This window comes from Oryctolagus cuniculus, chromosome 2 (genome assembly GCF_051225735.1).
Source record: "Oryctolagus cuniculus isolate XC-2025 breed Fujian yellow rabbit chromosome 2, ASM5122573v1, whole genome shotgun sequence".
In the NCBI taxonomy this organism is placed as follows: domain Eukaryota; kingdom Metazoa; phylum Chordata; class Mammalia; order Lagomorpha; family Leporidae; genus Oryctolagus; species Oryctolagus cuniculus.
In genome coordinates, this window is record NC_142868.1 from 79,485,487 (window position 1) to 79,512,534 (window position 27,048).

A 27,048-nucleotide genomic window follows, 5' to 3' on the forward strand; every position below is an offset into this window, starting at 1 on the left:
TCTCCCACTGCCTCTCCCATTCCTTTCACATCAAGATTCATTTTTAGTTATCTTTATATACAGAAGATCAATTTAGTATATATTAAGTAAAGATTTCAACAGTTTGCACCCACACAGAAACACAAAGTGTAAAATACTGTTTGAGTACTAGTTATAGCATTAAATCACAATGTACAGCACATTAAGGACAGAGATCCTACATGAGGAGTAAGTGCACAGTGACTCCTGTTGTTAACTTAACAAATTGACACTCTAGTTTATGGTGTCAGTAATCACCCTAGGCTCTTGTCATGAGTTGCCAAGGCTATGGAAGCCTTTTGAGTTCACCGACTCTGATCATATTTAGACAAGGTCATAGTCAAAGTGGAAGTTCTCTCCTCCCTTCAGAGAAAGGTACCTCCTTCTTTGATGACCTGTTCTTTCTTCCACTGGGATCTCACTCGTGGAGATCTTTCATTTAATTCTTTTTTTTTTTTTTTTTTTTTTTTTGCCAGAGTGTCTTGGCTTTCCATGTCTGAAATACTCTCATGGGCTTTTCCGACTGCTTAAAGTCAAAATTATAAAGCAAAGAAAATATTGTTTTGTTTACAGTTATTTATTGAGATTCTCAAAGACATGCTGACTGATCACATAACCTTGCTCCATGATGAATTTGCCACAAAGAATTGGAAAAAGAATACTTCCCCTGGAGTTCATGGACAAATTTAAAAAGATCCCTGAAACCACTGAAATTATTATTATAATAATAATGTCACATTTACACATTTAAATTATGTGTGTTTTTGCACATTTCTGGGAAGACTGTCAACAGCTCCACCAAATTCTCAAGACTTCGACAAAACCATAAAGAAATGCTACATTTAATCTTTTTATGGCTCAATTAGTTAGCTGGTGAAGGAATTCGTATTGAACATGCTGATATCTTTGCTGCAAATAAAAAGACACTTCAGGTGCATTGATGGGAATTACTTTATTTGGGTTTATTTCCTAATGAAAATAAATGTCACAGAGTTCCCTCTGTGATCAATTAGCCTGTAGTTCACGTGTCGATTATAGCAGAGCTGATTCTGCTACTCAAGTATACAACATCATTTGCAGGTGTTCTGATTATGCTGCATGTCAATAAAAATAAAACTGATCCAAGATAGAAAAGAAAAATCACCAGGAATTCCCCATAACAGTTTCAGTGTAAACCCGCTTCTGTGTTTAGACGCAGCCCCTCATGATATGACTGTGAAGCTGAAGTCATCGTGCTTTTGATACATTAATGGTGAAGATTAAAGTAGAAAAAAGCATGTGGAGTCGTGAGTCCAAATCACCTAATTTAAAGTATCATTTAAAATCCAATTCATATGCAAAAATTTAGTAATAGCTATATTTTCTTTTAGTGAGTCATTAATACATTTTACGTAAATAGCATTTAAAACAATATAGGTATAAACCATTATCTTTTTTTGCAAATAGCAACTGTAAACAGTATTTTTCTCTGAAATTTGGAGGGAAAATCCAAGGAAATATATAAAATTGACAAGAATTTAAATAGTATTTTTTAAAAGATTTTATTTATTTGAAAGATAGAGTGACAGAGAGAGAGAGACAGAGATCCAGAAACAGAGACAGAGATCTCCAAATGGTCACAATGGCTAGGGTTGGGCCAGGCCAAAGCCAGGAGCTAAGAACTCTATCTGGGCCTCCTAAGTAGGTGGCAGGAGCCCCAAGCAATTGGGCCATCTTCCACTGTCTTCCTAGACAGATTAGCAGGGAACTGGATCAGAAGCAGAGCTGCTAGGACTCGATCGCAGAGATTGGAGGGCACTCCATATGGGAGGTTGGCATTGCAAGCTGTGGCTTACCCCACCATGCCACAATGCCAGATCCCTTAAATCATATTGAAAATGTCACAAATATTACTAATTTTCATATCCCAAGAAAATAGTCAATATAGCAAGGGGGAAAAATGACACACAGAATTTTTAAAGAAAGTTCAGTCAACTTCTTCTGAAACATCAAAAGAATGATTTAGTATAGTTTACAGTTAACAAATTCAAAAAATGTAACGGTCTTTGAAAAATGCCTTTTATTGTAATGCTTTGAATGTGCCAATTTTATTTTGACATAGCTAAGCAATAATATTAAAGTATATGGATTTACTATTTGCCTTGTTTATGAGAAAGAAAAGGCAAAATTTATAGCGTTTTCAAAGGAAAAGCTGAAACACCAGGGAATTGGAAAGAAATTTTCTAAAAAGGACATCACTCAGTGATTATTATAATGAAATTTCTTAGAATTCCACAGTTTTAAAAAGAAAGACAATTCTGTTCACATATTCTGAATTTTGAAATAGAAAGTATGTCATTCATTAACTTTGGGTCTTGAAAAATAGAAACATTTTCCACAACCATTTGCTTTTATATTTAAAATAAATCCAAAATCCTTTCATTTATTGTGTTTTAAGATACTGACAGCTGTTTTCAATCTATTTCCACATTAACTCATGACTGTCCTGTTTAGGACGGGTTATTCTATCTCCACAATGACCTTGATATACACATCCTTTCACTTTGAATTTAGAAGTTTCATTTTATTACATATAAGTTGTATTCAAATATACCAGCCCTTAATACTTAATTAAGAACATGTAACACCTCAATAATTTTTGGAGTTGACAAACATGTTTTTCTCCTTTGTGTTTAAGAATCTGGTCAATTAGGTGTCTGGAATAGAATTCCTAAAACCAAGGAAAATGAGGAAAATGGGAACACATGTGAACGATGGCACAGTTAGAATTGCCTAGATGGCACTAGCACAAGAAACAATACGAAGAAACATCTACAACCTAAGATGCAGTCATATGAATAGTACTTTACATGTTATCATCATTACAATGAGAAAAATTTAGTTTTTCCATGCACTGATGTGACTTCTTAAAGCCAGCTCCTATTTTCATCCAAAAGAAATAAAGACTTCCAGTTATTTCTGGGCAATATAAAATGGCAAGCCAACAGCATCCCACATCACAGCAACCAAGAGCATAATTCATAGCACTGAGCAGTAATAATAACCGGTAAGCCCTTTGCACAGTCCTCACTTTCTTCACTTCAAACCCAGTTGTCTCAAAGCTCTAATTACACATGCAATATGTTCCCATGTTTTCCTGCTCTCATGCTAACAGACCAATAATTAATTCTGTCCCTGGCATTTGATGGTCTCTGTGCTCATTTCTTAAAGACAGTTGAAATGTTTAACCAGGAAGTCCATGTGCATATTCAATACCAGTTAGACTGAGTTTACAAAGAAGGTCTTCTTGATTACAGTTTTGAGCTGCGTCTACCACATAACAGATTTCCAACTAAAAAAAAAAAAAAAGAGAGAGAGAAAATGGAAAATATCAACCAACCATTTGAACATCCTGAAAAATCACATGCTACAAAAATCTCTAAGGAAGGACACTATTCCTTATCCTCATGGTGTCCTACCACACCTTCACTTGTAAATATCTAAATTCATGACTGTTCTGAGTAGTGAATGTTTTGTATGCAGGTCTCTTTAGAAAAAACCAATAATTTGTACTCTTTAGGTTGGTGTTGTGCTGCTGCTTTGTGGTGATTCTCTGGTCATTTTTTAAAAAAAATATTTTATTTATTTGAAATAGAGAGAGGGGGGGGGGGGGCTTTCATCTGCTGGCTCCCTCTCCAAATGGCTGCAACAGCAGGAGCTGAGCCAGGCTGAAGCCAGGAGCCTGAAACTCCCTCCCAGTCTCCCATGTGTGCAGCAGGGACCAGAGCACTTGGGCCATCTTCTGCTGCTTTCCCAGGCACATTAGCAGAGAGCTTGATGGGAAGTGGAGAAACTGAAACTGAAATCAACACTCATATGGGATCCAGGTATCACAGGCAGAGGCTTACCCTGCTACACTGCAACACAGGCCCCGGGCACTCCAGGCTTTCTACTGTTAACACCTTGATGTCACCCAGGTGACTTCCTGGTTTTGATTCCTTTCAAGGAATATCATTTCATGTTCATGAAATCAACTCTAGTTGTTTCCTTTTTATTGCAGATTGCTTTATCCATTTTCTGCTGCTGATGTATTGTAGGTTCATTTTGAAGGCCCCATTTTTGTATAAATAGCAGTCTACTGAATAGGCATGTACCAGATTAGAACTGATGTGCAATGCATAGATACGTAAACAAAAGCAGTAATAACCAAGTAAATCAGTGCCATTCATACTGTACACACGAAGGCAACCCCAGAAATGCCTTCCTCCACCTGCTCCAGCCAGACTGACTTACATTGATCTCATTTACAAATTGTTTTCTGAATAAGATCTCCTTTGATCAATCCATATACAAATTTTGTTAGAATCTTAGACTAAATAACTTAGAGAGGAAAATGTTGAAGAAGTCTTTTGTGAGTCCAGGTAGCCACTGGACCTATGTCTACTTCACTACCAAGAACACCTTCATGACGTTGTCCCACAGAACTCTCCTTTGAGGCCATTGTTTCCTTCCTTAATGCTTCCTCCCCGAGTCCTGAGCCCTGGAGGGACAAACAAGAAACAAAACTGTGATACAGAGGAGTCCAGATCAGAAAAACACAGCTTAGCCCAGGTCTTGGTTCTTCCATCCCAAATCATAAAGGATTTGAAGAGAAACAAATTCAATGCTTCAGAATACTAGGTCATAGATAGAATAAATGTCATTTTTTACTTTGTTTCTATTGTGGATTAAAATCAGAATTTTGAATAATCGTAATAGCTGAACACTTCGAATTAGCAGAATTTCCATGTACACATATTTCCTAAGCAAGTATTACACAAATATTTAATTTTACATTTGCTATTTTATGGATAAATCAAAACTGTGCTATCATCCCCTCACTTGTAATTCATTTGTAGTTTTCCTTTCTGTATTAAATCCAATACTATATTTGTATATATAACACAAAGATGAACAATTCTACATATATTTTTGTCTACATTTCTAATATTCCCTTGTGTAGTTATATAAATCAAAAAGGTATTCCATATTTGTAAAAGGGCATTTATTTTTTAAAAAATATTCATGTATTTATTTATTTATTTGAAAGTCAGAGTAACAGAGAGAGAGAGAGAGAGAGGTCTTCCATCCGCTGGTTCACTCCCCAGTTGGCCACAACGGCTGGAGCTGCACCAATCCGAAGCCAGGAGCCAGGAGCTTCTTCCAGGTCTCCCACGTGTGTGCAGGGCCCCAAGGACTTAGGCCGTCTTCCACTGCTTTCCCAGGCCTTAGCAGAGAGCTGGATCAAAAGTGGAGCAGCCAGCCGGGACTCGAACCAGTGCCCATATGGGCACTGTGGGCAGTGGCTTTACCCACTCTGCCACAGTGCCAGCGCCAGGACCTTTCTTTATCGCTGATAATGCCAACCTTCTCTTAGTAGATAATTGAAAACCTTATCTGAATCAAAAGTAAAGGGCAAAATTGTCAGCACTATGTCTGGTTCTTCTTAAAAATTTATTTATTTTTTGAAAGGCAGATAGAAAGAGAGATGGACAGACAGAGAGGTCTTCCATCTGTAACTTCACTCTCCAAATGTCCGCAACTTCCAAGGTTGAGCCAATCTGAAGCCAGGAGTCTAGAACTTCAACTGGGTCTCCCACAAGGGAGGCAGGGGCCCAAGCACTTGGGCCATCTGCTGCTGCTTTCCCAGGCACATCAGCAGGGAGCTGGATTGGAAGCCAAGCCGCTGGACTCGAACTGGCACTCTAATAAGGGATGCCAGCATCACAGCCAGAGATTTAACCCACTGCTCCACATCACTGGCTCCTCTTTGGCTATTTAGTTAATATATTTATGACTTTGAATTTATAATGTAGCTAAAGTCTAACACTATTTATCTTATGGACATTAATGTTATGTAAACCCCAATTTTTTCCAAGCCTATAAAAATCCTTCAATAGGATCAGTGTTGCAGTGCAATGGGCTTAACTGCTGCTTGCAGTGCTGGTATTCCATGTGGGCACTGGTTCAAATCCCAGCTGCTCTACTTTCAATTCACCTCCTGCTGTGCACCTAGGCTGGCAGTTATAGGTGGCAGAAGTGCTTAGGCCCTTGCCATCTATATGGGAGACCAAGATGGAATTCCTGGCTCTTGACCCAGCCCCAGCCATTGCAACTATTTAGGGGGTGAGCCAGGAAATGGATGATCCCCCCCCTTTTTGTAACTGCCTTTCAAATATATGTAATTTTTTATTTTGAAAAAAAAAAAACTTTTCACGTCTATGCATGAGCCACTGTGCTAGCCATTGGAGTAAAATTTAAGAAAAAAGTTGGGGGTGGGAGGTGCGGAATGACATGAGTAGAATCCTTGGAATAACAACCCTGAACCAAGAATTGCCTGGAGAAGGTTTACTGAGGGGTGCTCTCAAGAGATAGGCATGCGTGGACATACAGATGGCAGAAATGAGCAGAGGGCAGAGCTGTGTGGAACTGCAGTGCTGTGACAGCTAGGCCTCAGCCAATCGATGGGCGCTTTGCAGCATGGGTGGCCTTTCAGAGTTGTCAGAAATGGAGGCCCTCCGCATCTCTGCACCTGTCAATCATTGGCAGAGACTCTCCTAGAAAGTAATGTGACCTTGGGTGAGGCAGTTCCTTGAGGCCAAAGGACTTGCCTTGTGAAGGAAGCAGCCACAGCCATGGAACTGTGAGGTTACTTCAGAGTTTGTAGTAAATCAGAATTAAAGGAATAAGTTTATTTTGGTACAAGAAAAATTTTTGAAATCATGATGTTTTTTCATTATATATATTTTCCATCAATTTTTAAGACCCCTCACCGTGCTAAATATAATGGCATCAGGTGAAAAGGATTCTCTTTTCTCATAGTCCTTTTTTCACTTTGCTTTAAGGTCTCACTGAGATCCCCCTCTAAGCTCATGTTAGCAATGCCTCTGAGGTCCTGTCATCTTTCAGTAGCACCTGCTCCACACCCATCCACCAGCCCCATGATCCCAAATTCATGCCTTCATTTTCTCAGCTTTTAGCGTTTCTTGTTACAGCAGCAGCCATCCCTTTATTACTTATTAATACTGTATAGCAAATCACCTTTAATTTAGTGGATTAAAGCAACAGTAATTAGCACACTGTGGTGCAGTGGATTAATTCACCACTCCGGACACCTGCATCCCATATTGGAGCACTGGTTTGAGTTCCAGCTACTCTGCTTCTGATCTAACTCCCTGCTAATGCCCCTGGATAGTGGCAGATGATGGCTCAAGTGCTTACCTTACTGTCACTTAGTTGAGTGACCAGGATGGAATTCCTGGCTTCTGACTTCAGCATGGCGTAGCCTAGCCCTGACTGTTGCAACCATTTGAGTAATGAACCTTCACATGAAAGATCTCTTTCTTTCTCTCTCTCTCACTCTCTCTCTCAAATAAATTAATCTTTTAAAAGCAGCAACAGCAGTTACCATCTATTATGTCCCATAATGGGCAAGTAGCAGGAGAGACTTGTTTTGCTGCTTTAGGCAGCATCTCTCAGGAAGCTACAGCAGGAGTTGGCTGGGGCTGGAGTGTCCATTTCCAAAATGATTTACTCCTGTGGTTAGTAAATTGGCTCCTCTCCATGTGGACCTCCGTATGAAGCAGCCCGAGTGTCCTCACGTTATAGCAGATGGCTTGCCCCAGAGTGAGAAACCTGCGAGATCAAGACTGAAGCTGCTATGCCTTTAATGAATTAGCTTTGAAAGGCACAAATGTCTGTTTCATCCTGGTGGCCATACAAACCATTCCAGATTGATGTGGCAGGGGACTGCCTAGGGCACAGATATCAGGAGGCCAGGGTCATCGGGAGTCACATTGGAAATTAGCTACAGCATCTGTCATATCCTGAATGTGGCCTTTGCACCATTATTTCCCTAGATCCCTTGCTTCTTCCACAGCTACAGGATTAACTGGTCACATGTTAGCCTCTCCTGCCTGAGGCCTGATTACACTGCTGGTCAACCCTGTGGACAGATCCTTAAATGATGCCATGCAATACATGAGAAGCAATGAACACTGTCCCTTCCATTGTATCAGGAGTCCAGCTGATACCAACATAGCCACACCTCCCTTGGTTTATGATATGACAGTCCAATAAGGCAGATCAGTTTCTGCGTTCAGGTCAGTTTATGTGTCGCCCACACTCGGGGTCACATCTCAAGCTCTCCAGGTCTAAAGGATCCCTTTTAAGTCCCTTTCACCAGCCTTTAAATGAGAACAGCTCCCTCCTAAACCTTCCCTACATCACGGTGTCTTGTGGAGGACTGCTAAATATAAAATATAATATCTCTCTCCAAAGTCATTTTCCCCACATTCTCTGCTTCTGGAGTTCATTAGTGTGTGGAAGAATTGTGAGTTCTATAGTGTATTCTCATCCAAGTACTTTTTGTGAGCTCAACAGTGTGGTTTATCTGACAACTTACTTTGAAACTTGAATTTATCATCTTGGGATTTGGGCCAAAATTTCAATTTTAGATCCAGGCTGTTGGCACAGCATTTATGTCGCATATCACAGTGCCTGGGTTAAAGTTCCAGCTCCATTGCCCTATTCCAGCTTCCTGCTGATGCACACACAGGAAGCAGCAGGTGATAGAGCAAGGGGTTGGATCCTTGCCTCCCATATGGCAGAGGGTGATTGAGTTCCTGGCTCCTAGCTTTGTCCTGGCCCAGCCAAACCAGCAAATAGGAGTTCTCTTCTCTTCCTTTCCCTTCCCATTCCCTCCCCCTCCCCTCTCCTTCTCTCTCTCTCTCTCTCTCTCTCTCTCTCTCTCTCTCTCTGTCTTAAAACCTTTAATTTTAATATGCTGTCACAAGGATCTGTGTCCTGAGCTGCAATTATGACTTACCAGGAACACATTTCCTCTCTCTGCTGACATCTGATGAATAAGAGCCCCTTAAGGAACGTAAAATTCCAGGTTCAAGGTTATGCTGGTATTTCTTGTCACTCCCTGAAATGTATTCAAACAGAATTGAGGATGGAGACATACAACATAAAGATGGATAACTTCAGCTTCTTGTTCAGCCCTGCAAAACTGGGGGAGATTATCAGATAGATTTTCTTCAGAACTTAAGTTAGAAAACATGCTGATCAAGTGACAACTGAAAACATGCCAAAATAGTTTGTCTTTGGATTTACAGTTGAGCCAACTGAAAATAAGGAGTGTGAACTCTTTTAAAATGGATCAAAGTGTTTTTCCAGGGATAATTAAACATTTTATCAGTTCTCCTGGACATTCTACTTGCGAACCACATGACACACTTTTCTGTCTCAGGCGGGCCCTAGTTACTTCTTCAGCTCTCACAAGTGCTAACGCAGCCTCCTGCCAAGCTGGCCAGATCTCCTCCAGAACAGTGATGAGGATGAGGTTGTGACGGGGTGGGCTCTGCCTGGCCACAGCCTCCAGAGCTGAGCTGGAGGCTGAGGTCCAGAAGCTTCTGCAGCTTCCTGGGCTGAAGGAGGATGGACTTCAGCGCCAAGTCCCCTCACAGGACTCCTCCTGGGCACTTAGGCGTGGATGCAGGGAATTGGGTTAGGCTGCCCCCAGGGCGTGAGGAGTGCTGCAGCTCACTGACCACACAGGCAGCGGCAAGGACAGGTCCCACGGACACAGGCTTATATTCAGAGTTGGGCTGCTGGGTTGTTTTTTGTAAAAATTGTCAGCAATCGAATACTAAGTGTAATTTTTTCCTAAGAAAATATTTGTAAAACTTTTGTTAAAATACTGTCATCAAACTAGAAAAGAGTTATACATATATGATGCCATATGAAAGCAGGAGGTACAAAATTAAGGTCATCTCAGAATTTTCCATTACTGTTCACACTATATTTCTTTGAATTTTTTCTAATTACTCATAGCGTCTAGGTTGTACAGGGTAAACAACATCACACGTTAATTGGCTTAGGAATATTGTCAAAACGGATTACCTGTAATTCCATTTCCTGTGTAGATTGGATGAGACATTACAAGGACACAGGCCATATGTTCCCCAATGTGTCTTTTCAATTACATTAAATTAAAGTTTTTGCAAATTAGATACATAAGGAAAGTTCTATGGCTCTTTCAGGCTCATCAAAGATTTTCAATATTATTACAAATAAAAAAGATACATGTAATCAGATGTCTGTAAATTTACATTAGATTTAAGATAGGAATACAACATTCTTAAAGGTTTGTAAATAAAAAAGTAAAACAACTCATACATGTATAAATACATATTTGTATATTGTCTCTGCTGTAGAATCTTTTCTTTGATATTGATATACAATAATTGTACAACCTATGGGGTACATTGTGGTATTTTGATGCAACTGCCCAATATATAATGATCCCTTCAGGGTAATTGGTATATCCACCACTTCCTACTTAGTTTTTTAAATTGTATTTTTATACAATGTGTTTTATAGTACACTAGAATGTTCTACCACACAGATATATTCAATGTGGAGGGAATCTTAACAACTTAATCTCTCCCTAGATGATAAGTTCAATTACATATGCATTCTTTTCAAAGATTATTTGTGACTCCCAGAGAGAATTAATACACTACTGACTTAAAATTCTGTAGCTTTTAGATAATTCTTGCAGGGAATTTTTTTTTTCCATAAGAAAATAAGTAGTATAGGTGGGCTCTTAACGAATGCTGTTATTTTTTTCTGGGTAGAGCACATCTTTCACCTTGAAAAGGATGATGTCCAAAACATATTAAATAAGCAAAATAGTGCCAACATGAAAACTCTGAGGAGTAAAAAGCTTATGAATTGCAGTGCCTTGGTTTTTGTGTTCCTGTTTGTTGTTTTTTCTTTCAGAATGCTGCCATCTTCTGGTCAAACTGCATCACTTCACGCACACACGCACACCCTCACACACACACACAAATCATGCTATGAGGCAAATTAGGCGTACATAAATGTATTTTTGTGGCAGCCTTTTCAAGATTTGTGCTGACAATGATCTGAAGTAGTTGGATTTCCATGACTGTTCAGAATGGTAAAGAAGCTAAATTCACAGATGACATTTCAGGACTTGTAATGCTGTGAAGCACGTTGCACAGTCCATGCCTGTGGAACCACAAAAGAGACAGCATCTCTGGGGACTGCTCAGCCTTGTCCTTGCTGTGAGGATCTGTCGCTAAATAAGCAATCTGAACATATATTTGTTATTTTCAACTCAATTTTCGATGTTTCTCACTTTGAAAAAATTTTTAGAATATTCTGTATAAAACTTACACAATAATTGTCTTCCTTACAAGAAAGTACACTCTTGTGGCTGAAAACTTTCTCTCAATTGAGTTTCTGTAGTTTTTAGAAAGACTTATCAAAGGCTATGTAATTTAAATGCCAAACTTTGATCTATGAAGTATGATCACATATTTACACCCTTCTTTTCATTCATTCATTGAACACGTGTTGGAGCTTTTATCCTGTGCTAGTCAGTTTGCTAAGCACTGAAAATTCAAACACGTGCAGGATGCTGTCTGTGGATTTGAAAGGACATAACTTAATGAATTCCTTCAACCAAGCTCTAGAAATCTCCACCATACCACACTGTCTATATCTTACAAAAATATCTCAACCTACACAAACCAAAAACTAGCAAATCAGTGCACAAGGGTAAGAAGTCTGTGAAAGATTCATTGGCTACTGCTTGTTGTCATGGATGATTTCTCCCAGATTTTCTCTTTCTGTCCCTCATCGTATTTGTAGTATAGTGACACATATAACCCATACTACATAGCCATAGAATCTGCCACCAGAGTCAGTATCTAGCAGCTGAAGAATCTGGACACAAAGAGCCCCCAAAGACCTGAGTCACTCAAGACGAGCTGGGATCACATGCTGGCTAAAAATAACAGCCTCATCTTGCTGCAGTCCTGCCTAAGACCTCTGTGGGTGAAGCAGGAAGTTGCTTCTCTAAAGCTCTCGAATGACATTATGAGGCAGAATCCTAACAAAAGGTGAAATGTGTATTCATAGCTCCAAATGTCCACTGTCTTATGAAACCATAAAACAGGCCAGCACCGCGGCTCACTAGGCTAATCCTCTGCCTGTGGTGCCGGCACACCGGGTTCTAGTCCCGGTTTGGGCGCTGGATTCTGTCCCAGTTGCTCCTCTTCCAGTCCAGCTCTCTGCTGTGGCGGGGGAAGGCAGTGGCATCCCATATGGGTGCCGGGTCCTAGTCCTGGTTGCTCCTCTTCCAGTCCAGCTCTCTGCTGTGGCCCGGGAGGGCAGTGGAGGATGGCCCAAGTCCTTGGGCCCTGCACCCACATGGGAGACCAGGAAGAAGCACCTGGCTCCTGGCTTCAGATCGGCGCAGTGCGCTGGCCGTAGCGGCCATTTCAGGGGTGAACCAATGGAAGGAAGACCTTTCTCTCTGTCTCTCTCTTTCTCACTAACTCTGCCTGTCAAAAAAGAAAAAGAAAGAAACCATAAAACAAATCACTCCTCCCTCACTCCACATATATCCCTGCCTTATCTCTTAATGTTTTGAGTTTTCTAACAAATCTTACACTGCAACTAAAAATCACGATTGAAAGTTGATTTGTGGAAAGGGTGGCAAGTGTTTGGTGTAGGTGTTAACGCTGGGGAGCCCACATCCCATATCAGAGTGCCTGGGTTCAGGTGGTTAGCCCTGCCCCTGAATCCAGTTTTCTACTAATGTGCACCCTGGGAGGTAGCAGGTGATTGCTCAAGCACTCAAGTTCCTTCACATTCTTGTGGGATACCCAGACAGAATTCCAGGCTCCTGGCTTTAGCCTTGACTGCCAACTGTTGCTGGCATTTGGGGAATAAAAGAACAGATGGAAGATCTCTCTGTGATCTCGCAGTGTTTCTCTGCCTTTCAAGAAAGTATATAAATTTTTTGATAATGGACAATAAGTGCCTAAAAGTTGGCCATGGCAAGGAGGAGAGGCAAGCATGCTGTGCTTCATAGATAGGTTGTGATTTCAGGAGTAGGCTGTGTGCTTTCACAGCACCAAGCACACAGAAAAGTTTCTCTCTAAAGTGCTTACTTAGAGGCCCAGAGCAAGGAGGAAACTTGTCATCAGCAAATCCCACCAGCTGGGCCTTATTTCCCTTGCAGAGCCATACTGTTTTTCCCATTATTAAAAGAAAACAAGTAAATGATGATATGCATTGTTGAATGGTATTTACTGGATAATGTGAAAATGTCTTCCATATTCTCTGTAATACAAAATAGGAACTGCTACAGATGTTAAGCTCAAGAACAAGAATTAATGCAATCAGTTCCCCAGTCAAATCATTCTCTGTAGTGAGAGGTTGCCCCTAAGATTGTGTGCAAATTTTTTTTCTTGGAGCAACACTATTGAGACTATCTCACAAATCATGCTTGTGAAAGTATGGGGAAAAAAGTCTTTCTAACAAGTATCTCAGATACCTCCATGCTCTTATTTGCTGGGGCTAATATGAATGTATATATTTTCTTGTGATTTTAAACCCAAATTTTTTAAAGATTTATTTATTGAAAGGCAGAGTAAGAGGGAGAACAAATGGTTGCAATGCCCAGAGCTATTCGGGGCTGAAGCCAGGAGCCTGGAACCCCATGCATATCTCCCACATGGGTGGCTGGGGCCCAAGCACCTGGCCTATCTTCTGCTGCCCTCCTAGGCACATTATCAGGGAACTGACTCCAAAGTGGAGTAGCCAGGACTCAGACGACTCCCCCATAAGGGATGCTAGCATCCAGCACATACCATGCCTTTACTTTGCTTGCTGTGCCACAATGCCAGCCCCTAACCTCAGTTTAATATTCTACAAAATACTACTCTATAAAATGTAATGTGTACTTTATACCCTTCTTTGAATTAGAATCTTTGCCAAACTTTGAAGTAATCTTTCAGTCCTTACCACATGGCAAAAAATAAAAATGTAATTGTTGAAATTTCCAATTTAGATAGAAGATTTAAAGAATTTGAGTATAATCAGCCTGATCTTTGGCTTCCTGTATCAGAGGGTAAGTTGAACTTGGATTTCAATTGCTCCAGTGTGGTTGATCTGAATCCATAATAAACCGTGCAACCATGGACAATGCAGTCTATTACACTGGAACCTATTTCAAGAGGCTACATTTAAATACTATAGATCATAAAGTAAAAGCAGATACAGTTTTCACATTGTTAGGATCTCCATACATACCTTTTAAAATAAATGTGTTCTTAGAAAGTAATGCATAAAATTATTTTTGGCAAATTGAATAACATTTTCAATAGTATATTCTTGTTGCTTGAATTCTGTGGACTATTCTTTCAGCTGAATCAAATTCTGGTATGTTCTGTACTAGAGTATATTCAAGAGGCACACATATGTAACTGAGAAAGGGACCAGACCAAGACAATTGGTTTAACCAGGAAGATTAGAGTATCAAGAGCCCAGAAGGACATCCATCCTTGTCCTGCATGCCTTAGAATAAGGTAAAGGGTGGTTTAGAAAGTCAAGTCCTCAGAACAGTTGAAATACTCAACCTCAGAGAGAACTGAAAGATGAAGGAGGCTTTTATCATCAGTGTACACACCTGTGTATTCAGAGCCAACACTAATGAACTTGGCCATTATCTGGGAAGACAAGGATTATGAAAACGATTAACAATTCAGTCACCTCTCTCTGCGTCCAACCTAAAACTTGTCAGTTGAATTTGTGCTACAGCTCTCTCATTGCAGCTACCTGTAGCTGTTACTCTTGGTTGCTATTCTCTGAGCCAACTCCTGGTGGATATGGGCAGGGTATATAAGGGCATCCCAACCATCTGACCTCATTAGGAATATTCAAAAGATCATTTATCATGAATTGTAATACATATATTCCTAGAAAATTTGTTTCTCTGCCCTTTTATTTATTATATTTGTCTTTATTTGAGAGTGAGAGAGAGATCAATCTCCCATCCATTGACTCATTACCCAAATGCACACAATGACCAGGACTAGACCAGGCCGGAGTCAGAAGCTGGAACCTGCATCTAGGCTGCATCTAGGCAGCCCACGTGGGTGGCAGGGACCCAACTACTTGAACCATCACCTCTTTCTTCATAGGGTGCATGTTAGTACAAAGCCAGAATTAGGAGCATTAGGAGCACAGCCATGACACAAACATAGTCACTTTGATTTGGTATGCGGGCATTCAGAGTAGCAGCTTAACCACAAGCCCAGAGCTCACCCCTCTCTGGCTTGTTAACAGTTTACCACATGAGCATCTTTCGATCTGAGTAAGCATTCAGTGCTAAACAAAATATTAGAATGAGCATCTTGCATACGTCTGTGAACTCCTTTCTATCAACACTGGGTCATTTCTACTCAAGAAGATGAGGAAATACCTCAGGCCTTAGTCAAAAATGACAGAAAGTTCATGAACTGTGCTTTATAATCATGGCAATTCAGATGTCAGTAAGCAAGCAGCAGTGTTTCATTAGTGATTGATACATACAGTTTCAGGAGGGATTCCTGCACTGTGTTGTACCCCTGAAGACAGGATGTCCTTCCACATCACCAGGGAAGAATTCACTTGGACAGTTTCTTGGAATGCTGGTGAAGCCCCGGACAGTGCTGCTGTTTGCACAGAAAGTGGTTAGAAACAGGCTACTCCTGGAAATGATGACTTAATTTAGATTGCCCTTCTCTCTATAAATGTAAGGAAAGCACGCTATTGAACCTTGACTTGGGATTTTCTGGGACTTTTAAAATAATCCCTAATAAATATCAATCATATTTTTAGCCCATTTTTTTCAGATATTCAGAATCCTAGTTTCCATTATCAAAGCCACACTCCCCACACACATGTGTGTACACACACACATGCACGCACACACACACACACACACACTTCTGAAAGAAGTAGCAAGTGAAATGTAATGGTAATGAGGTATAACTACTTCTCATTAAGCAAAAATTGCAAACTGCAGATCAAATGAATACTCTCCCAATCTGTCTCATGTACTCACTTTCAGCCTTCATCAATCTCAACTGAATGTATTTTCAAAAGACTTTAGCTTTTGACAATGTGCTATTACCGTGCCATAGATGGTATTGGATCCTTTTATGATGCACTTGTTTAGTGATAAAGATGCCTTTAAGTACCAAAATATTACCTTTTGGCTATCAATGTTTCATTTGTTCATTGAGTAACCACTTATTGTGTGCCTACTGTGCAACAAGTGTTGTGCTACATGCCAGAGATACACTAGGCACCCTCATAGAGCTTGCAATTAAAAACTGATTTGGGAGACACACTAATAATCAGTTCTGACTCGGAGAAGCTTGCAATGGGACACCTGAACTAATTTAGAGGGAATCAGCAGAAGTAAGTTACAGTGGGTGCCTCAGAAGTATTTCTTGAATATTTAAGGACAAGGTGAATCTTCAGCATGGTGAAGGACGTGTCGGGAGCCATGGAAAGAAGTTTTCAGGCAAAGAGTCAGTGTGAGTGGAGGCATGGAAGTGGGAAAAGCCCACCGCACATGCGGGGACTTGCATTTGGTTTAGTTGGGGACAGATGCAGGGTTTCAGATCCAGAGTCATGGTTGCTAACGGTTAGTTAGAGTTAGATCCAGAAGTATCTCCTAGACAATAACAAAGAGGATGAGGGGGCTTTATCCAAGGATTTTATAGGGAAAGAGAGAGAGACCAGATGTGCGTTCTAAAAATCTTTTTTGAATGGGGACAAGATACCTTAGAGTCACTCTATGATGGGAGATTATTTTGAACACTGTTAGAGCAATCCAGGCACAAAATGATGATATGTAAACTGAAAAAGAGAATGTGTGGAAGGATCTCAGAAATACTAACGAATTATCACCTGTATAATACAGTAATATATTGGATCTAAGGAGTAACCAGCAAGATGATGGCACTAACACAGAGATTGTCTTTGGCACCCATTTTTCCCTTCTGAAAACAGTCCCCAGTTTTCATTTGAGTATTGCTCCCAGAAACACTTCCTTCTTGTAACATAGCAGGATGACCCCCAAGAATAGAACATGTGGCCCAGATTAGAGTTGCTAAACACACAAGCCATTGCCAAGGCCACTTTCCTGTGTGAGTGTGTGTGAATGGGTGTGTGTGTGTGTGTGTGTGTGGCAGGGGGGACTGGGTGAAGCAGGGATCCACTTGTCCTGAGCTAGTCTAATTAGGATTGGATGTCAGCAGTTTTGTGGGATGCTGTCTCCTTTAACTGTGGCTAGAGTAGCAAGAATATGAGGCAGGGGGTGCTGTACCCATCTTGCCACACCAGATAGAGAACCTAAGAATGCAGCCAAGAGATAAACAAAGCTTAAGGAGGGAGCAACCCAAGCACATTTTGCTGGCATTGTTTGAGCCTTGGTTTCAGCCACACCTGTAGCCAGTCCTACAACTGGACTTTTCAATTGTTTACGCCAATGTACTTAAGTTGTTTGTAGGAGAAAGAGTACAAGTTCATATAGAAGTCAGGGACAACGCCAGAGAGCAGTTTAAGTCTACAGGTCTGGAGCTGCAAGAACAAATCCTGTAGTGGAAACCACAGATAGGTGATTTTATAAATGAGATATCACTGAGTGTTCTGAAGAAAAGTCTGAGAAACACATACACTTAATGAGTTACTCAACAAAGGCTTATTGAACATGAAACTCCAAGTACTACATCAATGAAGCGAAGTGACAATAGAAATAATAAATAATAGCAATATCAATAAATCCCTGATAAGAGTATATTCGAGAAAAAATAGGGCAGGCATATGGCCTAGCAGCTTGATTGATTGTGTCCCCTATCAAAGTGCCTCAGTTAAACCTAGGAGCAAGGCAGGAATTTTGGCACAGCAAGTTAAGCTGCCACTTGGGGCACCATACATCTGTATCAGAGTGCATGGGATGCAGTCCTGCCTGTTTCCAAAGCCCCTGGAAGGTAACAGATGATGGCCCAAGTTCTTGTCACCCACATGGGAGACCTGTATTGAGTTCCTGACTCCTAACTGCAGTTCAGCCCAGCCCTGGCCATTATAGGAGTGAACCACAGATGAGGGATGGGTCTCTTCTCTCTCTCTCTATCTCTATCTCTCTCTCTCTGCCCCAAGTAAGTAAAGATTTTTAAACAAGAGACAGAAAAACTCAGAAAGCAAACCAAATAAAGTATACAGCAAGTTTAATAATGATGTGTACTAGGAAGAATGAATGGGATATGGACTTTCAGAAAGAGCAAGCTAGGCTCCATCAATTCATTGACAGATTTTTCAGTACAGATGGGAAGGGAGTGAGAAAGTATACCATACAAACACCTGCAGGCATACAAAAACAGGCATGCTGGGACATAAAACAAGCAGATCACTGAGCTAGAACTGAGAGATCAAGGAAGAACAACTGGGTTACCTAAGGCAGGTCAGGCCATTGACTTCTATTCTGAGTGAGATGTGAAGCCACGGGAGGGTTCCAGGTAGAGATGTTCTATGATCTGACTTGGGCTTCAAATGGACTGCTCTGGCTATGTGTTGAGAACAGCTTTAGGCACAAGGAAAGGGACTTAATTAGGAGGCAAGTATGAGAGTTTAGGCCAGAGGAGGTGGAGGTTGTGCCAGGGTGGCAGCAGTGATGTAGGGAAAACTGTTCATATTCTAGATACATGTTTAAGGGAGAGAAACCATGAATTCTGATGGATGGAATGTGATATCTAAGAGAAAAAAGGCAAGCCAAGGATGACTGCAGGTGTTTTACCTTAGCTACCAAGAGAATGAGAGAAGCCCTCTGAGGAAGCAAAATGAGAGACCAGCAAAAATTATGAAACAATGCTGTCACAGAAAACAAAGGAGCTCACACAGAGAAGGAGAGCTTGGTTAATATCCACAAAAGCTGCATAAAAACCATGGGAATAATATGAGCACAAAAAATTTCCCCTTTGATCTGACGTCAACAACAGAAAAAGCAGCTCTTCAATGACGGCGGTGAAACAGTATAATCTTTTTCTTTTTCTCTTTATTCCCCAAGCCAAATGCACAGAAATTGCTAGCCTATGTAAGAAGGTATCAATAGACTGAATAAAAGAATAAACCTATTTGAAGCTCAGCCAAATCCTACAAATCTACATAATCACAATGGAAGACAGAAGCTCAGGACACAGTGCGTGTCTGCTAGGCATTTATGGACGATGGTGGACACCTATGTGAGCGCACTCATAGGTGTGAGGCAGTCATACCATTGTGCCGCATGTCTGCTTGTTCTAAGCATCACCAGATAAGGCTTGAGCATGAAGAGCAGTGTTAACGCCAAGTACCACTTACCTCAACTCAGAATAAACATTTGTTTGTTCTAGAAACAGTAAGCCTTAATAAATGTTCAACTCCCCCCCTTCCCTTCTGTGAGGGATGTATAGCCTAGAAGCTTCAAGGATATGTATTTGCCCCCAAACTGCCTAGCTCAGCTCTTAGAACAAATGCATGCCAACTTGATAAAAAAAAAAAAAAAGCGCAGCTCAAATGGAAAATGCTCTCTGCTCTCTGATGGAACATCGATATTTTGTAAGAACTCTTTTCTGCCTGGAGAAAAACTGCCTCACCTTGCATTTTCATTTGGGTAATAACCCACAATAGCAACCTGCAGTCATTCCTGATTTCCCTGCAGCGAAGAAGAACTTGAGCTTATTGTGCTGCTTTGTGGGAGGTGCGAAAGCAACACTCCCATCTGCCAGAGGTGCCCCTACCGTGAAGGAGAAGGTGTCAAGGAAGAGAGAGGCATTGCATGAGCTTAAGTTTGGTGTCATGGAAAATATGCAATCCTGGGAGATGGAAGAGGTGGTGTTGGAGGCCCCCTTATCACTGAGGGCCAATAACTTCTCTTTCTAAAGAAGGGCTCACAATCTTATCTGTTTGAAAATCCCCTATTATGTCTTCAACAAAACAGCTCAAATTTTCTTTTCCACTTTGAGTCATATACGACTGGAATGAGTTCAGCTTTTTGGAACACACTGAGCACTTGATGCCAGGGTCACAGATTGAGTCCTTGACTGTACTCATTGCTTTATACCCAGAGTGTTTTCCATCCCAGAAACCATAGGTGTAATTCCAAACCCCCACACAATTAGTGATTGCAACTGGGACCTACAGAGAGTATGGTCATTTCTGTAAAACTCCTCCCTTCATTGAAGAACTTCTCCTGCCCCTTGTTCTGATCATACAGTAGCATCTTCATTTGCAAATTTAACTGAAATCATCTATTGAAAGCTTTTCCTGCCCTGCCTTCTTTGCCCCAGGGAAGGCAACTGGGTACTCCTGCTGAATTCATCCTCAAGCTGCCCAGTTCAGATAAACACACAAAAGACAAAAATAGACCATGAGAACTTTCCTCCTGCTATCCACTATGTTCACTAAAAGTCTAGGAGTACTACCTGATTTTCCAGCTTCAAAGAATATAGGAAAGATTCAGTGTGCTAAACTATGTAAAGAAAACAAAGAACCTCAAAAGCAAACATGGTTGTATTTTTGTGTTATCTTGTATTGCTACTGCTTTTGCTCTTGTTGTAATAAAGAAATGCCGTTGTACAAAAAAAATTTGTGAGACCTTGGGTAGATGGAGATTGCTTTCTGTGTTCCTTCCATGGGACCGCTTAGCAAGGATTGGGATTCACAAGCTAATGTATAGACAGGACATGAAATGTCTTGCAGGCTCTTTAAGGACTGCATGGATCACAGCCAGTCATTCTCTGTGTTGCGTTTCCTAGCAGGTCATGGCCTGGAGTGACTGGCTACAGAGCATTCCACATCCTGAGTCACAAACCTTGCAGGTGGCCCTTCTTTCTGCCAGCTTGATCAGATCAGATCTAGCCTTGGGAAGGGCCATGGCGCAGCAGGCGCCCAGAGGGTGTGAAGAGGAGAGGGAATGGCAGCAGCCAGAGCAAGTACCCAGGACTATAGTGGAAGCCCAGAATTAGAAAAGTGACGGATTACAAAGAAAGAGAACCAGACAGAAGCACAGAACTTGAAAGACAAATATAATGTCAGTGGGCCTCTATTCTAATTCTCAGCATTATGAAATATAGGAGTATAGCCTCCAGGGAGACAGAGAGAGAGGAAAGGGAAAGGAGGCCAAGTTCGTGGTTCAGAGAGTAAGCAGACAGGAATGGGGGTTGGAGAGAAAGTGTGCCCCATGCGTACAAGAAAGGAAGGAAGGAAGTGATGCAATACAGCAAAGAATGCAAGAGAGCCTGAGCAATTCCACAGAGAGCAGAGTGTGTGGACAAGCCCGCGTGAAGGGAGAACAACAGACAGGAAAGCTTCTGGAACAAGCCGCAGCCAGATGGCCCTTGACCCAGAGGGGAACTGGAGCCCTCGGTATGGAGAGATCTTCCCCTAGGCCAGGCGTGGACTTGCTGCCTTGGCCGAGTCTTGAGAGAGGACCCAACTGGACATAAATGGAGAGAAGACCGAATCAGGGGATGCTGTGGCCTGAAATTCACATCCTCTCAAACTGAGCACAATTTTAAATGTTTGATTCCTCCTCTTCTTGTTTGAACTTGGGCAGAAGCACCCTGAAGTCTAAGTCACCTCTGGACTGCATCCCCAACTCTTCATTTAGTTTATTGTAGGACTTTATCTCTCTAAGCCTTGGTTGATTCATCCTCAAATGTTGAACACCATTCATGGGTTTAGCAACAGAATCTCCCTCCTGCACACAAAGAACCTTCCATAGACTGCAGGCTCCATGGAGCCACAGGCCACATCTGCCTTGGTCATTATGACCTCATCTCGCTGAGAACACTGACAGGCACATAGCGGATGCACCATAGATGGGTGTCAAATGAATTAAAGGAAAATACAATGCGCAAAGCATACAAAAGCTGAGCTGTGCTGGCTGAAGCAGTATGGAACCCTACTCCCTCACCCCTCTTGACCATTGGGTCCCTAAAGGAGTACTCAGAGCACGGAAACCCCAGCTTGAAACTGCTAGCTGACCTAGCTGTCCTGACACCTCCTCTGCAAGTACCTAGTTCTATAGTCTCTATGCCTAGCACGTTGAGTTCAAGTGTAGACATTCATCTGGTTTGGCCCAAATTCACCTGACTGAAGGATCACTTTTCCCGCTTCACCCTCTACTTTAAAGTCCTGGTCTTTAAACCTTCTTGCTGGTACAGTTTCCCCTCTCTTTCCAGAAGATGAAAGAATTTTTCCAGACAAGCCTGCTGTGAGTGACTTCATGGAAATGAATATCTCGAGTCCCTTATGTGCCTCTCATGCGGGGAACTCCTTGTATTTATTTATTTTTAAGAATAGGACTGGGAGGTTGACGTTTCCATTAGCAGTTGAGTGATTTTTTTTTTAAATAAAAACTCCACTCCTCAGTGAGACATGCCTCACATTCCGGTCTCCCCACTTCAGGCACTTCTGTGCTACTAAATATGCGGTGGGAATGACACATGTCTGGAAACCCAGAAGTAACACGTCTCACAACTGCTTGCTCAGTGGTGTACAATGAAGGTGTTGTGAGCGGCTGCCGGAGGAATGCAGACTCCAAGATCCTCAAAGAGCAATCTGTGACATCTTTTGCCTTGGCATTTATCCCTAGGTGTGCTCAAAGGTGTCTTATGTTTGAGTGCTGCTCCTGCCTATCATGGGATTAAGGCACGGAGTCATCTGGCTGTCCAAAGGCTACTGGAAATATCACAATATCGTTAGGCAAACTGAGGCCGGTAATTTCCCCTCCAAGAGAGGACACCTGTGATAACAGATGCCGCTAACGGGATGAATTAGCTCCCCATACACAACGTCAGGTACAAGCGAGCCACATGGATGTTTGCCTCAGTGCTTCCTGTAGCTCCGGTGTACTTCTGTTCTTAAGGGGCAGACACAATCAGTTTAACTCAAAGACTTTTTCTCCCAATTTGTCTCAACCAAGAGATTCACAACAAGGTATTCTCTTGACCAAAGTTAAGGCTAATAATAGGATAGAGGTTGTGAAATGGAAATTTAAAATGGAATTGGATTGCTAAGGATTACGCTAATGAAATACAGATTGGATCAGATATAAATTAAGTATCAGAACAGGAAGACATTTGTCCCAGTTGAAAAAAAAAAGTGTTGAAAGTCTTTGGACACAGATTTTCAAACAATTTCTAACTTTATACCAACAGTTTAATCCTTGGCAAAATATATAGTACACTTCAACAAGAGAAAACTTTGCAATTACCTTTTATTAAACTCAAAATAATTTCTTGTGTAACAATTAGTTCTTATCATTCGGATGGTTTTTCGGATTAATGAATTCAAAATGTGAGATATTTTCTCTTAAAATAAACATTTTAATTAAACTAATGAAAAGATGTTTGGTTGAGCTTTGAAAAATTTACAAAGAAGTCTATAGTGGATGACTTTTTTTCCCCCCAAAGAAACCTTTTATTAAAGGGATACAAACTTCATGCATTTCATAGGTACAATTTTAGGAATATAGTGATTCTTCTTGCTATAACTGCCCTCGCACCCGCACTCTCACCCCTCTTCCTTCTCCCTCTGCCATTCCCAGTCCGATTGTCCACTAAGATCCATTTTCAATTAACTTTATACACAGAAGACCAACTCTATACTAAGTAAAGAGTTCAACAGTTTACATTAAAAAAAAAATGAAATGGATGACAATTTTAAAAGTCATCTATCCCTAGTCCAAAAAGGGAATCCATGTGAGCTTACAGATGTAGGTACCAGTACTTAGGACCACTAAGCAAAATGGGAGATAGAAGTGGCGTTAACCATAAACCTGGACACTTAAAAGCAGTGCTTGATGATGACACATAAGTGGGATCAACATAAACACATTCGCATACACGCACACATATCCTTCTTCCTACTAGCACTGCAAAGAAACCATACTTTCAAATTTCAGAGAGCTCCTTCCAGCACAGAAAGAGTTAAAGGAGTGTCTACCTTTGTACCTGGTTGCCTTTAGCCAAGTAAAGCAAATGCCATATAAGCATAGAGCTTTGTTCTTGATCGTTCACGTTATCATTTTGGTGCCAAACACAAAGAGATCCAAATGAAATCCAATTTTGCAATCACCAAATACTGAGAAATGTTTGAGCATGCTTGGCGCGGTTAGATTTCGTTGGTCCTGCAATGTTATCAGAAAATGAAGTTGTAGAATTCTTCTGTGTGGTGGCATGGTTTGGTTTTTTGCTTTTTTATATTAATAGGAAGAACATGTGAAAATACCAGTGAGTTTAGGTTCTGTTTATTCTTTGTCTCTCCTGTGTACCAGAACAATGACTGTTGTGGGTAAAAAGCTAGGTTCAGTTTCCACTTAGGTCACCAGCTTTATGACCTTGAATTAATTTCTTATCTGAGCTTCAATGTTGTTAACCTACAAAATAAGGATAATTGTACATAGTTGCCATGGATATCATGAACTTAAAAGAAAAAAATAACTGTAAATGCTTAGCATGCAGTTATTCAATGACTTATATTAAGTTCCTGCAATGCACGTGCTCTGAGACTACATTGCAGAGTCAGGCAGAAAGCACAGACTCTGCCCATGGAGAGCAAATGTTTAAGTACGAGCAAATATTCACACTACAAACAAATCCAAAGGCAAATACTGAAAGACAGGTTCATTCCGTGGACTCTTCACTTGTTGCTCGTTCTAGAATGAGGATGTTGCGATTTTTTTTTTTTTGTGATGGCTGATTAATATTTATGTTCCTCAATAACATATAAACTTCATGATGGCAAAGACCAGCCTTGTACATCCATACCTGCCTACAGTAGGCACATAATGCTGAATATAGGAATGTGAGCCTTTAGATAGGATGGTCTAGAAACGCCTCTCAAGGATGCTGGAGCATATAAGTGATGAGAAAAAGGTCAGCCGTGGGAAGGAAAAGAGCCAAGAGCATTCTAGACAGGAAATGTCCAGGGCAAAGGCCCTGAGACAGGAAGGAGCATGGAATGCCTCAGGGACAGGAAGGGGCTGGTGGGATGAAGTAGCCCACGACAGGCTGGGGTGTATTTCAGTTTTACTCTAAGTGTAAAAGCAAGTTCCCTTTTCCCTCTTCCATGCCTCTCCTTGTTTACAGTTTTGTTTTAGTAACAAGATAAGCATCCATCTAAAAATTAGGCAACAATATCTGGGATGATGAGAAACAGATGTGAGGAATCATGCAGGAAAGGTGAGCCTACATCAGAGCTTACCTTTGGTTTCAAGCTTATCCTGGAATTTATTAACACTTTGGGGCACTTGGCTCCCCGCTTTACCGACTGCCCAGAAATCGGCACCAACTGCCCTAATTCCACACTCTGTCGTCTCCACTTTGGAGGATGTCACAGAAATTCTTCTTAGCCAGACTCTACCAGTTCCCCCAAACACAGACTCTTTCTCCAGTCTTACTGGTTCTCTTCCAAAAAGTCACTTAATCTTCAAGGTTCAGCTTCCACATCCTATAAAGTGACATTGAGGTCACTCTCCCTGCAGATTTTGTCTTCAGCTTCTCAGCACGGCAAGCTGATTCGAATTAAACCACTGCTCAATGCTTTGCTTCTTCAGAGCAGGAAGCTGGAAAGTTCTGCTGTTTTCTCAAAAGTTAGTGGTTGTCATCTATTGTATCCAGCTGTTGTTTGGCTCTGCATTTGGATTTCTTTGATTTTTAGGAAATTCTCTGTTCTTCCTCTTCTTCCTGCCTTGCCTGTGTGGGAGGGCTATGTTATAACTCAACCTAGTATTCAGAGTACCATGTGACCCAAAGCCTTGCCTTTAGTGCTGTGACTCACTTCTAAGACAGTGTTGATACACAAGGATATTTCCAAAGTTCATGGAAAAAATGAAATTGAAAGGTAAGTTTATTTTGTGGCAAAAAAAAAAAATGTAACCCATGTGTAACTTTTTCATAATATGCCTTTTCCATGCACATTTTGAAGACACTGTGTATGTGGCTGATGAGGACTCAGGCAGTGGTACTTTTGTCAGCCCTAGGAGTTCCCCCTTGAGAATGAAGCTTGATTCAACCCCTCCCTACTCTACTGGGAGAGACATTTGATTTTGGTAGGGAAAATTTTCCAAAATGTTATTAAATACCTTCTCTGGAACTCTCTGTGAAATACATAAATTAATAACACATAAATGGGACTTTTAAAACATATGCCACTTCTTTTAAAATGAGACCTGAACTGGATATTAATAAGTGATATAGGAAATGCTTGCGCTGTAAGGTTGAAGTGAAGAAAGAAAAGGAATTTAATGTTGCCTGTGCCACAGGACTCTAAATAGGTAAAACAGTTAGCATGGAAAGAAGGAAACATACCAAACCATTGACAATGCTCATATCTGGATGGTGAGAATGTGGATTTTTATTATTGTATTCATGGCTTTCTACACTTAGTCATTTTAAAAACAGTATTACATGTATAGTCTAAAAATGTACGCTATTTGTAAAAGAAATTAAATCATACTTCACAACCAAAATATTGGTTAATATTACAGCATAAGTATTATCCTCCTGATTCACAATGGTTCTCAACCTTGGACACATTAGAATTAACTGAGGAAATTCTTAACAATCCCAGTGCCCAAGCTGAACCCTGTTCCAATTAAATCAGAGTTGAAAACCCAGGCATCAGTATTTTTAAGTCCCCCAGGTGATTTCAATGTGCCGTCACGGTCACAACTACTGGTAGACTAATTGGATAGCTTAGATCAGTGGTTTGCAACCCTGGCTGCAATTAGAATCTCCTGGGGACCTTTTATAATACCAATGTATGGTCCCTAACCCCTGATTCTAACTTTAATTGGTTTGTAGTAGAGCCCTAGCACTAAATTTTTCCAAGTGATTCTGATGTACAGACAGGCCTGTTGAATATTCACTCTGTACAGGGTCGTGTGCTGAATGTTTCATGTGCATCATCTCATTACAGAAAAAGAAATAGGCCAGGACTCAGAGATATGGAATGCATCTCTCAAGGGAGCCCCGTCTGTTTGAACACAGCTTGTCTTTCTCGTGTGGGGGTAAACAAAGGAAGAATTCTCTCCAGTTCTGAAAGAATGCTTTCTCAACACTCTGATAGAGAATGTGGCCCAGCCACTCCCCA

At 41.0% G+C, this 27,048-nt stretch overlaps 1 protein-coding gene and 1 long non-coding RNA gene across 6 annotated transcripts in view; one reads left to right on the top strand and one right to left on the bottom strand.

Moving 5' to 3' along the window:
* The window catches only part of DLC1 (DLC1 Rho GTPase activating protein), a 517,566-nt gene that overhangs the window by 217,367 nt on the left and 273,151 nt on the right, over positions 1-27,048 (top strand). The window lies entirely within an intron of this gene.
* Positions 1,535-25,655, bottom strand: LOC103352202 (uncharacterized). Of its 3 annotated transcripts, none has more exons than XR_519708.5 (4): positions 25,159-25,655; positions 15,454-15,575; positions 8,864-8,965; positions 1,535-4,537 (listed from the first exon to the last, which is right to left on the bottom strand). It is a non-coding gene; the product is annotated as an uncharacterized LOC103352202 (long non-coding RNA). The 3 variants fall into 3 exon arrangements; XR_016229974.1 differs by having other exon boundaries at positions 15,454-15,572; positions 25,159-25,520; XR_016229975.1 differs by having other exon boundaries at positions 3,212-3,349; positions 25,159-25,625.